Raw genomic sequence first — 13,453 nt, forward strand, 5'->3', positions numbered from 1 at the left:
TAAGAAGCAAAATATTGTACCCTGAACCATTACTGTGGGCTATAGTTGTATGGCCATTTATTCATATAGTTATTTTGTTTCTATCAGTTAAAAGGATGGAGGGGGAAAACAGGAGGTGTTTTCAATGAACACTGATACTATTTCACATTATTTCGTGGCTCTCTTTCTGCTGTATATTTGATGGTGACAATGCTGCTAATATTTCAACTACTACAACTACCTCTACTACTACAATTCTAATAGTAATAACAATAACAATTGTAGTTGTAGCGTCGTGCTTAAAAAGCATTTTTACTTATGTTATTCAGTAATCCATCAACCAATATTTATTGACATTAAGATTTTCCTGAACAAGACAGGCACAGCCCTACACTCATGGAGCTTACAAGGAACTTCAGGGTGAGAGGAGAAAAAATCAGCACTGAACTAGCAGTACAAGAATAATGGGAATTTGAAAGAAGCAGTGCAAGATGCTGTGGGAATATACATTTTGGAGTTTGCTCTCCTCATCTGAGAGGTCAGAGAAGGTATTTAAACCAAGACCAAGAGAAGGAGGGAGGAAGCAACTAAGGATGAGACTCAGCACAGCTTTGTGATGTAGAAAGACTGGCATGCTCTGCCTGCATTCATAAATGAGGAAGCTGAGACCCAGAGGACCTGGGTGAGCTTCCTCAGGAAGTTACAGTTACATCTCAACCATGCGAAGAGGCCAGGGCTTGTACCTGCATCCTCTGGTTCCTAGTCCCATGATTTCTCCAGCTGAAAAAAAATATGCCAGGGAAGCAAGTTTACAATAGAAATAAACCATCAGGCCTGATATGAATGCCAAATCAGAGCTCTACTGGACCCTGAATACACTGCTAAAAAATCTATTAAATGCTTCTTAATAGATGCTTTAAGGTTGCAATCTGAAATTAGGAAGGAAGTTAGCCTCCTCAACTCAAAGATTTGAAATGGCAAGAGGTAAATGGCACCCTGGCTGGCTTGGTGCCGTGGTTAGAGTGTTGGCCCACAGACTGAGGGGCCTGGGTTCGATTTGAACCAAGGGCAGGTACTTCTGTTGCAGGCTGGATCCCTGCCCTGGTTAGGGCATGTGTGGGAAGCAACCAATCAATGTGTCTCTTTCACATTGATTTCTGTCTCTCTGTTTCTCCCCCTGCTCTCTCCCCCTTCCACTCTCTCTGAGAAGCAATAGAAAAAATATCCCCTGGTGAGAATTAAAAAATAATTAAGAGAAAAATGGCAAGGAGGGTGTAATGGAGGGGTCAGCACTGAGTAGAAATATAGGAAAATAAAAGTTGGAGAGTCAAGTTGATAATAGGCTAGAAGTGTGGAAATGGGGCATCCGAGAGACCTGTGTGTTAGACATGCGTCGTGACTATGGCGGCACATTTGGTGAGTTTTATGAGTGGTGGTGCATGTGCTTTGAAACAAGGGGAGCGGGAAGTCAGACAATTCTGTATGGAGGGAGTTCCACCTTCATGTTGGGTCCTAAGTAGTGCTTTCCAAAAGGATCTGATTTGAAAGAGTGCGGCTGAGAAGTGGGCTGGCCATGAGATCGCCTCTTTGTAGTAGGCATGAGCTGCGGAGAGAGAGAGTACATTTCCATGTCTGTGTGAAAAATTAATGTATCATTAATGAACTACAAGAGAAAGAAAGAAAATAATTAAGTGAGGGGAAAGTATTAAAAATAAAGTGATCACGGAGTACTCACTGGCTTTTACTAATGATTAATGCCATCTAAAACAAGAGAACGGGAAAATTTTACCTGAACCACCCACTCATTGTCTAGGATTATAATGATAGCTCACCCTGAAGGACAAACAGTAGCATATTATCACGTTTTATTTTTCAAATGAGCAAAATGTGCATATGTTCTCTTAAAACATGGTAAACTGCAGAACTAAAATAAAAAGTGTTGTGTGTGTTTTTAATTCCTGCCAACTTACCCTCCCTCCTTCCTCTTCTGGAGGTAACCTGGAGGTTAAGGTTCAGAGCTGTCCTTCTAAGACCCTATCCCCTTCATTCACACATTAGATCTCTGATAAAACAGCATTTCTGCCCCCCAGAGGCACTGTCATTCTCAGCGTTTCCTCTTTCTAGAATACTCTTTGTCCCCACTCATCCTCTCAAATTCAGCTCAAACATCATCCTCAAGAATAGATCAGGGACCCTGGTTAGATGTTTTTATAGTATTGTAAAATTTTTTTTTGTGTTTATTATAATTTTAATAAAATACATTAAAATGGTATAATTTGTTATTGAATAGTTATTCCTCCACCCAGAGGTACCTCCATGACCACAGGGAACATAGCAGTCGTGGCCACTACCAGTTCAAACTGACACACGGAAGGTGCTCAATGGATGTTTATTAAATGAGAGCACAGTCAAGTGAAGTAATGACTCAGAAACTTCTTGATTTGTAAAAGGACTTACTTGATTTCTCACTTCGAAGCAGCTCTACTTCTCCTCGTGGTCTTGTCTCTAGGAAATAGAAATCAAGTGGATTATGACAATAACACTGTTTCCATAAAAGCATTTATTTCGAAGTCTAAAATGAGCAGTACATTAGGAGTTTGTTCGTACAAAGTACTTCTCAAAGGTTGTATAGCTTTGGATAACCAAAAGGTTGGATGCTTGTGCCAACATATCTCTTCTAAAACACAGTGGCAAAGGCTTGAAAGAACACAACAGTGACTTCTGTTACATCTCACCACTTATAGAATTCCTTTTGTCTTCTTCAGCGTGTGAAATAAATAGGTCTATGTTTACAAATATAGTCTTGGTCAGTTGAATGTATAACATGGTTGAAAAGAATCAAACCAATTCCTATCTTAACAAAAAAGTAGAATTTATTAGAATGAAACATTTGAACAGCTATAATTACATTGAGTTAGTACGCCTGCCATTGTTGAAATAAGTTATAAAAATGAGGCATTGACAATATCTGAGAGATGGCCAACTAGTGGGCCAGAGTCCCAATTAGAGTATTAGGAATTGTGAATTTTGTCCTGAGAGTGGAAACTTTGTTTTAAAATTTGGTCCCAAGTTTAAAAAACTGAATATTTTATGTGAAAACTCATATATCCCACTACTTTTGTAAATAGAAAGATCTGGCAACAGGGTTCTCACTCCCACATGGCAATGATTGGACAGGACTGGGCAGTGCCTGCCTCATTGTCCTGGGTATAGTTTCCACTTTCCTTCAGTGTCTCAACATGCCAAGTTGTCTCCATAACACTGGAAATGAGAGTGTTTTATTTATTCATGGATTCATCCAATTACTCTTCTCAAAGTAGAAAAATATTTTTCTTAACTCGTGACTCTATGGTGGGAAAATAAACAATAAATTTGTTAATACATAAATTTTATAAATACATGAATGAATGAATGAATGAATGAGTGAATGAATGGTTTGCAGAAAGGAGAAACAATTTCTGTTTCTTTGTAGAAGTGAAGATTATCCCTGTGTGTTGAATGAATGATTCTGGGCCTGCTTTTCTCATTTATATGACTGGCTGGGTCCCATAGGTCACTGGTTTGGGTGACCCATGAAATAAATTATAGCAATGTAACTTTAGATCACAAAGATGGTATAATAATAAGTAGTGTATAAATTTTAGTTATTTCAAAATAGTCTTCTCATAAAATTTTGTTTTTAAAATTTTTAAATTGTGACAGCATAAATGGAGACTGGCTTGAATTCCTTTATAAATGGACATTTAAAAATCATCTCTGCCCTTGTTTCAGATGAAATTACTTTGGATTTGCCGTCTTCACTGGTACTGTCTTATATTTTTACTTTCTTTTCTGTTTTCTGTATCCTAGTCTAGCTTATTAACTTGAACATTTATATGTCTTCTCCACCAACGATAAGTAATTAAGTAATTTAATAAAGTAAGATTGATTAATGTAGCTTAATCTTTTCTACTACTGCTACACTAATTATACAATGTGACTAATGCTTCTGCTATTCTGGGTGTTTGATGTGTAACAGTTTTTTCTCTCTGTAAATCTGTATTTATGTATCTATCTAAAAGATATCTATCTGTATGTATGTATTTATCTAAAAGATATATATACATGGATAGATAGATAAATAGGTAGATGTATTTCTCCAATGTAAAAAATATATATGTGCATATATGTGTGTGTGTGTGTATATAATTATGGATATGTGTATGTACATAAACACACTTATTTTCTTTAATTGCATAAATAAATCTATTAAGATTGTATAATTGTGATTAGGATCTGAGCAATAAGAGCGATATATTATTGTTTCCCTATATTCCTACATATACACACATGTATTTTACCTTATTTCAAATGTTGCAGTCATTGTGGTGTTTCTGCTCTTTTTAAGTACATATTGATTATGGAGCTTTCAAATGAATTAGGACACCAAGAAATCTTCTTACTCTTCTACAGGATAATAGATTCTATAGAACCATTTGTAAAGGAAAAAATAGGTACCTTTGGTCAGCATTTTGAAAGTCTACAAATTCCATTCTGTGTTCGGAAACATAAATTTTAAGTATAATCATAGCTATAATTATAACCATAATGGGAGTCATATGCAGGCATGCAGGGATTTTGAAGCCCTTAGGGTGGTCTTTTCTGTTTTTAAAATAAATTAAAATACATATGCTCTAAAATTTAATTGCAAAACCAGAAGCTCAGAGCACAAGCCGAAGTGATTGTCCACCTGGTAGGTTATGAGTGGTGTGAGCACTCTAGTGACATTTGTTGAAATTTTAATTAACTAACTTAATGTTAATGAAGTCCATTTTGCTAGCACATTTTTCATGTTTATATAGTTATTAATGAAATTCATACCATGCTTAATAAGGAACTTTGCCATGGTAAATCTATATAAGTCCTAATAAACTCATTCCTAAGTTAAGGACAAATAAGCGAATGTCTTATAGCCCCTGAAATAACCCCTCCCATCCTTGGTCCTATCTGGAATGTCTTTCTGCTTCTTTCTCTACTTCCCTGCGCACTGCTGATCATCTGGAATCCCACTCCTGCCTGCATTTGGTCCTTACCACAGGAAAAAGGTGGCTGGAAATAACAAGGAGAAGCCTGAGACTAGTGATAAGGCAAGCCCCAGACCTGGTTTCCTTTTCTTTTTGCGCTACAATTGCCTTTGGCATATGTCTCCTAATAGGTCTGCCTTCCCTCTCACACCTCCCTTCCCAGCCACAGACATCCTTACTTCAACCTGAAGTAATACCCAGTACAGCATCTTTCCTGAGGGAGGGAAGTCACCCTACTGTAGACTCTGAAAGAGTAGGCTCTGGAGCAGACATGTTTCAGCTATGAGTCATTAGTCTGGCCTTGGGCATTGTTTTGTAAAATGGAGATAATAACTCCATCTTCTACTGTGAGAACTGAAGATTTATGTCCTAGTCAAGAATTATTCGGTTGCAAGGAACAGACCTTATACTCACAGGGAGCATTTGTTGCCGGTATAATCAGGCCGGCCAGGTGACTGTGCTTTCTTTGACTTCCTCTCACTCTCTGTTTGGGCCACATGAGTTCTCATCTTTGTTTCTGTCTATGCATCTGCCTCTGTTTTTTCTCCTTGAAAGCTAGCTTTATTCTGTCTCTCACGTGTTGCCCAAATATGACAGATTGTAACTGAGTTCGGTGGGCTCCCATTCAAGAGGCTCACTGGAAAACATCTAAAGATTAGTGAAAAGCTGGGATAGTTTCATAGTAGACCACTCAAAAGGAGAGATTGGCCAGAGGTCATGGGAATCGAATGGAAGTAACAGGTCCAGTTAAGCGAAGTATTGTGTTTGCCTACAGTATGAACCAAAAGTAATTTTCCCTCTTAACTTCCTTTGAAAACTTGTCCCCATCTCTGTCTATGGCAGCCACTACTCCACATCATGAGCTCCATGGAGCAGGTGAAGAAGGGATGTAACTCTGATCACATGGGTAGTGGGACTTAACCTCAGAAGTTATTACTCAGGGATAGTTCCTTATTAAACTTTTAACTTTTACAGGACTTGAGAAGACTATTAAGGGATACATAGGCTATTATGGTCTGACCTAAAGCTCAAATCATGTTGTGTAAACTAGTTTCTTTGGAGAAACACCACATAGTTTCCATGTAGTTACAAATGAATCATTTATAAATTGGAGCCATTTCACAATATCATATTCAATCATTCCCTTTCGTTAAAAAATATTATGAAATAGTGTAGAAACACAGGTAGGAAAAATACCTATGTATTCACTATTAGAAATAATAACAGCTAACATTAACTGACTACTCACTGGTGTCAGGCTCACAACACCAGTACTATTGGTGCTATTATGACCTTTGTTTAACAAATGAAAGATTGAGGCACAGAGAGCTTAAGTAATTTGATGAAGGTCACATAGCTAGCTACTGATGGGAAATTTCATCATAAGCAGTCTACCTTGTATTTTTAACCACTTAATTTTCATCACTGTATATTATCTTCTTACAAAAAATATAACACAATTTGTTCATTCAGTCATTCTCCTATTGGTAGATTCAGAGGTTGTTTTTTATTGTTTTGCTATTGCAAACATTCTAGCACCCTCTTGTCCATGCTTTTCTGTGCACATGTGTGAGAATTATTTGAGCATATATAATTAAGAAAGCAATTGCTGAATTAAAGGATATGAATGCTTTAGGTTTATGAGATATTGCCTAATGGCTACCCAGGGTATAGTGCCACCTTTTACTCCTAGCAGCAACTTATAAACGTTCTCATTGTTTCACACCTTGTCCACACTTGATGTCAGATTTTACACCCAATGGTGTGAAACAATGTGTTATAATGTTAAATTAGATCTCTCTGATTATAGTTTATGGATATTAATTATGTTTTTGTATAATCATAGGCTACAATCTACGTATTATCTAAATATATGTTTGTTTGTTTTGTTTTTGTATTTTTTATTGATTTCAGAGAGAGGAAAGGAGAGAGTTGAAACATCAATGATGAGAGAGTTATCATTGATCGGCTGCCTCCTGCAGGCCCCCGACTGGGGATCGAGCCAGCAACCCGGGCATGTGCCTTGACCGGGAATCAAACCACGATCTCCTAGATCCTAGGTCGACACTGAGCCACGCCTGCTGGACTACATATTATCTATAGATTGATTATTCACGTCTGCTACCCACTGAACTGCTAATTTTTCCAAATGATTTTCACAAATTCTGTGTAATTCTAAAGGTCATATCACTTTGGTCTGACTGAGAAGACGTTAAAATATTAGAAAAAAGCAAAAATTCAAAATATATTAGTGCTTGACATATGGATGAACATTTTACCTCTCTATCATCTTCTAGGCAATAATTCAATTCTTTTATGTCGTATTACCAAAACCATTTAGAAAGTTTCTTCAATGTGTCCTTAAGTGTGAGTCTCAGAAAAGTGAACAATTATAATTGACTCTTTTAGCACCCACCAGTCACTTAGCTGTTTAAACTCTATCTTAGCATAAGCAGCAGCCGGTGAAGAGGTCACCCTAATACACGATAAATAGAATTCTGTTAAATTGGAAGCTCACTCCTCAGCTGCTGCTGCGACAGCCATTTTTCTCCCACCTCTCGGATAGGAGTTTTCATCTTTTGACAGTTTGACAGATGCGGCTGCAGAGTTCGAACCATCTTCCAACACACACCCAGTGATCCGTTATCGTGAAGAAAGTCACTGGCAAGAAAATGAAAGTATGCCTGAGACCTGGCTTCCTCAAGTTCCACTTTTATCTCAGCTTTACCCCACCATGTGCTTCCTTCTGTGAAGAACAGAGATAATAGGCTTTTACCATAAGTCGGTCAAATTGTGGCAAGATTATTACTATAGTGGGTTTTTTTGTTCTTTTGTTTTGTTTTACTCTAGCGTTTTAATGCTTTTTGAGAAAATGTCCATTGAAGGTGAAGATTGGGAGGAGATGAACTGTGTGAAATGTGTATCTCAAGTAATGAAATGACATTCCAGGCACTTTTTAAACATCTGTCTTCTTAATGAACCTTCCCACGAGCTGGCAGATAATTTCAAAAATTGATTGAGTCCATGGGAATTTAGGGTTTATCCACAAGCCAACATCTTCTATACCTAGAGACTAATGCAAGAAGACAGAGTGGTCCAGCTAAGACAGTGTGGCCCAGAAGAACCAGGGTGATTTGCTAAATCTTCCCAGGGCCTCAATTTCCTGGCCCCAAAAGTGAGGATGATAACATCTCTCGGGGGGTTGTGAGAATTATAAATGATGCACCTAAAATACCTAGTGCAGTGTGTGGGATGCAGGGGTCACTCTGGCTGTAGAAATGGTTACCCTTACTATTAGCATATTCTTCTAACTGTTCATTCTCAGAGTATTTTGCTCACTTCCGAAAAGTCAGGTCTCATGCACACCCAAGTCAAGTGACTTCACAGCCTTTAGTTCTAGCCCTGCTTTCTGAATCTCAGAAGTGTGTTTCTAAGTGTCCATCAGCCATGTTCCAGATGTTCTCATGGGCATATCACCCATCTCACATCAAAAACCAGATGCACCTCTCCCCCACCCAGTCGCACATAGAAACCAGCATTTTCCTTTATCTCCAGAAACCTGTACATCAACCTATAATGCACCCGTCTCTGTCCTTCCCAAATACGACCTGCCTTCAATTCTGTCATTAATTCAGTCTTTTGAATTTCTTTGAATCAACCGCTTCACCCCATCCTAATGTCCATACCCTGAAAATCAGGTCAAACAAAGCTTCCTTGACACAATGATCTCTGAGTCCTGCATTCTATTTGGTCACTGTCTTCTCTAATTCCCGTTTCTTCCATTATAGCTTTCATGTGACAAGCACTTAGCACATATGTGGGGGATTATATGTGAATATACACATATATATGCTTTTCTGTATAGGACCACCTAATCTCACACACAGCAGATACAAATTTTTACTCTTCCTTTACGCAGGTGCTGAGCATCCTCCCACAAATACTTGGTGTGCCACATCATCTTCAGTTTCTAACAGCAAAACAAAACTGGCTTGGAGGAAAAGTTTTTTGGGGAAAAAGAAATTAAAAAATTATTCTATAATAATCTAGATTGAGAATTAAGAACAGGAAGAATAAAATAGCTAAAGGCAAAACAGCACAAACAAAAGGTGTAAGAAGGTAGCTAAATGGTTAATTGAAAAAGAATTACTGTGGTCTTGAGATCAATTATGGCCAAATCAATTAGAGAGGAGACAATTGTATAAATCCTCAGTTCAAAATATTTCACATATACCTATTTAAAGATATATTCTATATACATTTAATATATAATATATGTTTCAAATAATAATTATATTTAGAGTAGATACCAGAAGACTAGACATAATAAAAAATAAGATACAATTATTACTGCCATTTTAATTTATCTACTGTTGATTAAATTGTTTTGCATCTTTGATTTTTGAACCTCATTGGAAGAAATATTTAGAAAATCTTACAATTATTTGCACTTCAGATTATCTCAAACTAAATTCCTATATCATGGTATGTTGTCACCTTTCAGTTTTAATAACTCTTATAACTTCTTCAGTATTTATTTATTTATTTATTTATTTATTTATTTATTTATTTATTTTAAATATATCTTTATTGATTTCAGAGAGAGGAAGGGAGAGGGAGAGAGAGAGATAGAAACATTAATGATGAGAGAGTCATTGATCGGCTGCAGCCCACAACCCGGGCATGTGCCCTGACCGGGAATCGAACCCCAATCGCCTGGATCCTAGGTAGACGCTCAACCGCTGAGCCACGCCCGGCCGGGCAACTCTTCAGTATTTACATTCATATTAATCAGGATACATTTACTAACTTATACCAGGCATTCGTAAAGACAGTCTTTGGAAACAAATTTTTACCAAATATTTGTTGCATTGTCACCTTTGGAAAAAAGAAGGATACGTCATTCTTCTTGCAAGTCTTGATTTCTGGGGTTATGTATGAAACCCTCTTTCAAAACTACAACTAGAGTTTAAAATTGTCATGTATTTTCTCAGTGTTCAAGACAGTTATTGCACTCAAAGGCTTTGAAGGAGCAGCGTCACTCCTCCCATCCCCTAAGACTGATGATGGGTTTAGACTTGGTAAAACCTTGGGTCATTTTGTATTTGGTATATTTCTTGTATATTTTTAAAATCCTTTAATCGTTCTTCTGTCTTTCATAAATACTTTAAATATCTCAAAATAAGTCTTCCACTTCACGATTCTACATAGTTCACAATTTTTATTTATTTCTGCATTCATCAAATGTAACAACCGAAGCCCTTCATTGCACTAGATATATTCTTTGTTTAAAAGGAAAGCTATTTAATTTCATTTTTGAATTTTCGTCTTGAATTTAAAACAAGTTTTAGATTCATCTGTACACCATTTAATACTAAAAATAAAAATAAACATATAAAAGTAAATTCCAGGTGATTCTATATATACATTTTTATTAAGTATTGGGAATGTCAATTAAGGTGTCTTCAAAGATCTTAAAACCATCATGATTTAAGTGTCCCCTGTCTAGCAGCCCTGTTGTACACCTTACTAATGTCTCACTAAAGTACTCATGAAGACAAAAAAAAGAAAGGAAAAAAGAAAAACAACAATACCAATAACTAAGACCAAGAAAGCACTTTCTGCCAAAATCTGGCAAGATTATCCAGTGACTATATGATTGGTAGAGCTCTAGTGAGAAAAATATAGAATATTAGTGCCTACACTCTGGCACTTCACTTATACTTGACTGTAAGTCAGAATCAGAGGGTCATGAGGAAGGCAGGGCCCAAGTGACTGTCACTGACAGAGGCTTATTGCAGGAATATGTGCAGCAGCCATCTCTGTCGACCATCACTCTGGGTTCTGATATGCCCAAGGCTGAATAGGGCAGCTTCTTGGGATATGCAAATGGAAGATTATATTACTTGAAACAACAAGATTATATTACTTAAGTTTAGGTGTCCTAATTTGTTTTATTCACTTTACATTAATACATCTGAAAAATAGGGTCAAGAGTGAGAGGGTTTTGAGGTGAATACCCAATTTGGAGCATCCCTCTTATCAGAGACCTTGCCAAGCCACCTTGAAGGAAGCTGTCCTTATAGAGCTTGGCCTATGTCCCAACTAGCTATATCCAGAGTACCAATGTAGCTTTCATTTAACCTAAGATAGGAAATGTGTAGAAGAGATCTCCTTGAGCCTACTTTCCTTAGAAAGAAGCAGAAAATGCTTTGTGACCAATTTAATACATAGGGGAAATCAAATTATATCAAACACTGTTGTTGGACCTACTATGTGTCCAACATTGTAGAAACTCAGAATCAAAGTCTATAGCAGCATGAGGCTACAATTAATACTAGTGTACTGTAATTTTCCTCTTATGTTGCTCTTTTTCTAGACATCAGGGAAGATGGGAGAAAATTATTGTAGGTGAACTAATATTTTGATTTTTATTATTTTCCATCTTCAGCAAAATAAGCAAGATCAACACCTTGTTGTTGAAAAGCAAAGATTTTAGTATTTTCATTCCTGATAGTTTTTTCAGATGTCAAAAATGAAGCCATGTAGGGGCATTGACTTCTTAATCCTTAAATTACGGTTTAGCTAATTGAAAGGTTTTATACATGTCTTCATTTACTTCTCCTTTCTCCCACTAATCCTTAAATGTGTGGCCACAAAGTGTAAGGAAACAAGGTGGCATTAAATAGGTTTCTGTAAGATATTCCCAATCGTGAATATTTGTTACGGCATTGTACATTTTGTACTTAATTAAAGCTTTCACAAACAAAATAAGCTGAGGTTTTAATCAATTCAAGACAAACAATTTTATTAGACAAGTAATACGAAAAGCTCCATTTTGATTTATTTCTTCAACTGATATATCTAGAGCCCTGTAGTCTTTTTATTTAATATAATTTTTATTTTTAAAATTTTTTTCCATCAGCATTTATGCCCCCTACACCCTCTTGCATCTCCACCCAACCCCCTCAGCCTCCAAGTCACCACACTGTCATCCATGTCCATGAGTTCTTAATGACAGTCTTCCAATGCTCCAAAAGGTTTTTTTGCATGCTTTATTAAGTGTTCAGTAGGCATCATATCCATATAGGTGAGTGTCCTATATCATGGGTCATGGTGACTCTAAGTATCAGAATGGAATGGGGGATGAGATATATCTGTATCTATATATCTGTACCTATATCTATATCCATACTCATATCTATATATCTATATTCACATTCATATTATCTATATTTGCCTTTATAATTATGCAAAGTGTGTATACATTTTGGGGTTCTTACTTATAGTTTAACAAGTCCAAAATGGGTTTCACTGGTATCAGCAGGCTGTTTTACTTCTAGAGCTTCTGGGAAAAAAAACTGTTTCCTTGTCTTTTCCAGATTCTAGAGGCCACCTTCATTCTTAGTCTTCATGAAAGAATCTGTGATAGTGTCTTTATAATACCCCCCAAATGGTTGAAAAACCAACACATAATTTTGTTTTTATGAAGCCAAACTGGTTTAGTTGATTTTTTTAATTTTGGAATTGGAGCTGGGGGGAAGGCAGGCATCTGTTTTTGTGATGATGTATCCTAATATATTACCAGAGTATTCCAGCCAGTACTTGTTATATCCTATTCAGTGATTATAGACTTTTAGGATCATGAAATTGTGAATTTGTTAAAAAAAAAAAAAAAAAATTGCGTAGGCCATTCAGTTTAACCAGCTACTCAAGGAATATCTACTACAACATAGACTCACAAACTTTAATATGCACATTAATCATTGGGGACCTTGTTAAAGATGCAGATCCTGATTCAGGAGGGGCCTGGGATCTCTGCATTTTCAATATGCTTTCAGGAAACTGATGGTCCAGGGATCACACTTTGAGTAGCAAGGCTCCTGAGCATTTTTTTACAGATATTGCTGCCTTGAGGTTGATTCTTTTATAGTCTCTTCTTCATATTTGGTATTCCAACTGTCACACACAGAAATCAGTCATTCTTGGATCAAAGCCTAATTAAACATATGTACAAAGCTTCTCAGATTTAAAAAATAAATATACAGCAAAATGACATGGCAATGGGAAAGAAATTTAAAAATTTAAATGGAAATGTAGGATCTGAAGAGTCATATTAATATATAGATACATACACCTGTGCATATGTACACATATACATATGTATGAATGTGTGTTTATATCTCTATATAAATTCTCTATGTTAAATAATACAGCTTGGGGAATCTCAAGTGATATAATACTATTTTGTGGCACTGACTCAACTTTAACATTTTCCTTTACATTAATTTTTATAAGAAAATAAAAAATTAAAGTGTATACATTTGCACTGTCCTAGAGATACAAGCACAAGACTAAATGCAGTGTTGTCAGCCCTTTCACATTAAGGAAGCCAATAGCCAGTTTCACAC

At 36.5% G+C, this 13,453-nt stretch overlaps 1 protein-coding gene across 1 annotated transcript in view; it reads left to right on the forward strand.

Moving 5' to 3' along the window:
- The window catches only part of NALCN (sodium leak channel, non-selective), a 253,658-nt gene that overhangs the window by 82,279 nt on the left and 157,926 nt on the right, over positions 1-13,453 (forward strand). The window lies entirely within an intron of this gene.

The sequence above is a fragment of the Miniopterus natalensis genome, chromosome 2, assembly GCF_054644295.1.
Source record: "Miniopterus natalensis isolate mMinNat1 chromosome 2, mMinNat1.hap1, whole genome shotgun sequence".
Classification (NCBI taxonomy): domain Eukaryota; kingdom Metazoa; phylum Chordata; class Mammalia; order Chiroptera; family Miniopteridae; genus Miniopterus; species Miniopterus natalensis.